The sequence below is a fragment of the Panulirus ornatus genome, chromosome 19, assembly GCF_036320965.1.
Source record: "Panulirus ornatus isolate Po-2019 chromosome 19, ASM3632096v1, whole genome shotgun sequence".
NCBI lineage: Eukaryota > Metazoa > Arthropoda > Malacostraca > Decapoda > Palinuridae > Panulirus > Panulirus ornatus.
This window is the reverse complement of record NC_092242.1, coordinates 9,038,499-9,043,498: the sequence shown is the minus strand read 5'-3', so window position 1 is coordinate 9,043,498 and position 5,000 is coordinate 9,038,499.

The following is a 5,000-nucleotide window of genomic DNA, read 5'->3' as shown; positions in this document are numbered from 1 at the left end:
ACTGTTGGGGTTCGAACCCTACCCTAATTCTCCCGCCGGCGGAGTAACCATCCACAGCTGGACCACCCGCTGTTCCTTCTGGGGACTCGACCCCCCTCACCCATGATCTCTCCCTGACCCTACTAGCGAGGGAGATGGCACTCACACAGCCCTCGCCTCACCTAGTCGCCTCTCCCTCCACCAGTGTTTGTTACGGCCGTAGTCTTGGGGGGGGTCGGTCTTAGTACCACCTTCGCTCACCAGGGAACAAGGACGCCAAGTATACGAGACGGGTGGGACGTCTCCGGACGGGTAAGATGGACGGGTGTGAGACAGGCAGGCGTCCTTCTCTTCTCTTGAACCAAACGGGTTGGGGTTTATTCCCCCCCCCCCCCCCCCCGTCTCTTCACAGATCTTGAACACGTATCTTTACCACCTCGTCTTATATCGAATTAGATATCAGTAATGCAGTAGCCATTAACAGCGCTACGGTGGTGGTCCGGCTGTGATACGTCGGGTGAACAGGATTGTAATCATAACTCATTGTCGTAAAGTTGGTTGGTTGGGGGGGGGTAATGCATGTTCCCCAGCCGTTCAACAGGATCTGTGTTGAACACGATTGAGGAAGTAGGCCAGCAGAGGCGTCGGTTTCATGGGAGAGTAACCTCCTCCTGGACCTTCGTGACACCAGTGTGGCAGATGGGAAGAAAGATGACATGGGAGAAGAGAAGAGATATGAGGTTCATGTTGTGACGACGCGAGGCACAGAGGAGCGGGTGGTGGCTGGTGGAGGCCATGTGGCACAGAGGAGCGGGTGGTGGCTGGTGGAGGCCATGTGGCACAGAGGAGCGGGTGGTGGCTGGTGCAGGTCATATGGCACAGAGGAGCCGGTGGTGGCTGGTGGAGGCCATGTGGCACAAAGGAGCGGGTGGTGGCTGGTGCAGGCTATGCGGCACAGAGGAGCGGGTGGTGGCTGGTGCAGGCCATGTGGCACAGAGGAGCGGGTGGTGGCTGGTGCAGGCCATGTGGAGACCAGCAACAAGGGAGACCTCCGTGAAGTGGGTAGCAATATCAGCTCTGTATGACAGACACGAGAGCGACCAGCGATATGTAATCTCGGTGAGTGTGGGAGGGCGTCTCCGTCAGGAACCTGCTTCACGAAGGGCAGGAAGAAGGACGAGAAAGTCACGTAAGAGGCGCCGAGCGCAGTCAAGGTCCACCTCGAACCCGTCGCGTGCACGGTCAAGGTCCACCTCGTGACCGTCGTGCGCACGGTCAAGGTCCACCTCGTGACCGTCGTGCGCACGGTCAAGGTCCACCTCGAACCCGTCCCGTGTACGGTCAAGGTACACCTCGTGATCGTCGCGTGCACGGTCAAGGTCCACCTCGTGACCGTCGCGTGCACGGTCAAGGTCCACCTCGAACCCGTCCCGTGTACGGTCAAGGTCCACCTCGAGATCGTCGCGTGCACAGTCAAGGTCGGCGAGTCGACAGAATAACTCAAAACATTTATCAATTTTCCTTTTTTCTTCTCCCTTTCATTTGGATGGTGGGTGAAGGGTGTGGGTGAGGGTGGTGTGTGGGTGTGTGCGTGTGTGTGTGGGTGGGTGAGTTAACCTCCATATAAAATGGCTGCCCAGAGACACCCGGAGTGGAGAAATACTGAGAAACATGAAGTGAAATCCACGAAAAAAAAAAAAAATCCCTCTGGAAATGTAATATCTTAAGTTATCTCGGACGTGCGAGGGAGGGATGACACGATGTGAGATTTTCTCATACACACTCAAAAAACACGATCGTGTTTTCGTGTTAACGTTTCATCCATTTCTGTTGTTCGTAGTTTGAATGAAAGCGTGTCCTTCGTCGGGGCCTTCGTCAGGAGAGCCGCAGAGTCTCTCTCCTGTGGCCTGTGTGAGGGAAAGGGTTAGTGTGGTAAACGGGGAAAGGAGAACTCATACACACAAATCTCGAGTTTAGATAGAATTTATATCCTTTTTCTTGAGAAGGACTGTACATAAGGCACATAATTACTTAAGTGTATGCAAACATTTTCACATCATTGCCATCAGCGACTTCCCCTGGGGGTCATGTAAGAGGCCACAGAACACTGGGAAGGTAAATCATCTAAAGTTATTGTCTAAATATGAAGACAGAATCAGTCCAGCGGTTTTAGAGGCATGATCAAATTGCTCTCTTATCTTTTATTCTTTTTTTTACACACGTGAGGATGAAGTCTCTCTCTCTGTCTCTGTCTCTCTCTCTCTCTCTCTCTCTCTCTCTCTCTCTCTCTCTCTCTCTCTCTCTCTCTCTCTCTCTCTCTCTCTCTCTCTCTCGTGTGTTGGAGAAGCGATTTGCCCCACCACCACCAACGGACGATCCCGACCGACCGATCTCCCTCTTCCTCCACCACCACCAACACACAAGCTTCAGGCCTCGTGAATATCATTTCAACCACGATGGTTGATTCCAATTACTACTCCCCTGATCTTCTGGGCAGAGTGAGTGAGTGAGTGAGTAGCTGGCAAACGGTTGTGGTACTCCAACCAGCTGGTCGACAACCGAATGTCATAACTTCTCTTAAAGTGACGCGTTGTCCCACGTGATGAAGGACTTTGGCCCAAGTTCGAACCGATGCCATCATGGAGAAGAAAAAGAATGTATCTATCTATCTATCTATAGATCTATCTCTCAACCTATTCATCTATCTACCTGTCCATCATTCTATCTATATACATCTATCTATATCACCTAAAACGCAATGAAAGAATGAAAGCAGAAGGACCAGCCAATTACAATCACCTGTCATTTGCATCAAAGGCATCTAAAATGTATTCAGTTTATATATATATATATATATATATATATATATATATATATATATATATATATATATATATATATATATATATATATAAACTCATACCACTCGACACCGATCAAGGACGAAGGAGAACACAACTTGCGTGAGTGGTCCTTGAGACCATCTGGGATTACGAGTGATAATGCAGGACCGTCGTTCAATCTCATATTTTTTCCTCCTCAAAAGGTCCTTGAGAATCATATATGGCCACACGAAGATCTCTCTCTCTCTCTCTCTCTCTCTCTCTCTCTCTCTCTCTCTCTCTCTCTCTCTCTCTCTCTCTCTCTCTCTCTCTCTCTCCCAATACGTCCATGGCGTAGGCAAGGTCGAGCTGTCATAGGTGATCGCAAGACGTTGGCTTAGAATGCGTCGTGTTTTTCCCTTTTTTTTTCTCTCTCTCTATCTCAAATTGAAACTCAAATCGACGACCAGCGAGTGCAGCAATTACCAGCTGAGTGTAAACAGAGGGGTCGTCTATGTAAAACGAATGATAGATACTAAATCTTGATACATTTATGAATAAAGACGAATATGAGGATTTACCATTAACACTGTATCATACATACATATATATATCAATAACAAGAGAGCAGCTGATGAAGGAATTATCCTCAGGTACAGAAAGCCAGACTCAATCTACGGATATTTTTCATACGTAATTCTGAACGATTCTTTTTTTTTTCTACTCGTATATTCCAGATGTCCTGCGTGGTATTCACGCCACAACTACCACCAGCAACACCACCACCACCACCAGCACAGCCCTCAAGACAATCCCTCGTCCCTGTCACCACTTGTATTCATCCGCTGTCAACGTACAAAGGAACCAAACACGGCCCGCTTGACCATACCAGAGTTGTGTGGTGATGAAAGGCTGGCTTGACACTCCAACACGTTCTTATACCAAGCTGGTTAAGACGCAGTCCCTTCTTTCGTCATCCCTCGTTCGTTTTATAAACACCCGACTTTAATCTAATGATGGTGAGGGTATATTTCTTCTTCTTCTTCTTCTTCTTCTTCTTCTTCTTCTTCTTCTTCTTCTTCTTCTTCTTCTAACCTTCTGAGAGACTATAATGTCTTGTGTAGTTGTGTATCGCTAGGGGAAACAGAAGGTGTTAGGGGAGAGGGGAGAGGCCCTTTTCTTTCGTGGTGTGGGGAAGACCTGGAGGGGTGGGTAGTAGATGACCACAGTGCGCCGACACATGCAGGGTGAGGTATATACTGCCTCACCTCACCTCACCTCACCTCACCTCACCTCTGTGGCAGTCGCAACGGCCGCTCTCCTCACCACACCTCCTCTTCCTCTCTACTTCCCTACCGTCAGGCATCTTCGTAGCTTCCCTCCAAGTGCATGACCGACCACCTCAAGCGTGCCAACATGAGCTTCTATTCCACCCATCACGACCGTCCGTTAAGTGTGAGAATCAGAGATGAAATTCGGTCAGTCATGTCGACCTCCAGGTTCAAATCGTCCCTCAACTTCCTTCTTGGGCGACGCGTCGTCAAGGGGCCTGGCTGGCCGGCCGGCCCTGTACCCGACCCCACTACCAGACGACGGGGTTGGACGCGACGCGCTTCAACCCACCCACCCACCCACCCCCGACCCTCACCTCGGTGTCGCCTGCGCACGATGGAACAGGACGTGTATGTCAGGTCCAACGTTACATCATTCACTCAACACCAGCAAAAACCGGTCGGTTACACGGAAACCTCCATCACAGGTGGGCCGCCTCCCGATACCACCGAATGCGGGGGACGTGTACCTTCAAACAAGATTACCTTCGGCTCTGAACACTGTCATTTGGTAATGAGATTTAGGTAAAGTCTGTCGAGTGCTTGGAGAAAATGACCCATCTCTCTCACCACAGTAGAAGGTAGCAATGACGAGGTCAGCCAGAGCTGCTGCAGGAGGCAAAAAAAAAAAAAAGAAAAAAGAGAGAGACTTTTGGTGGTGATCGCGGGGCCTGCATGCATCCCTCCCTCTCTCTCCCTCCTTGCCTCCCACCGCCGTGCCTTGGACGCTGTCATGTAAGCAGAGCAGCCGCCACACTAGAGCCTCGTGTCTCTGCGTCGTCTCTCTATCTCTCTGCAGTCTCTAGGGTGAGGAGGGGCGCAGTGGGTGGTCATCATCATCATCAACACACCTCGAACAGTCTGGTGT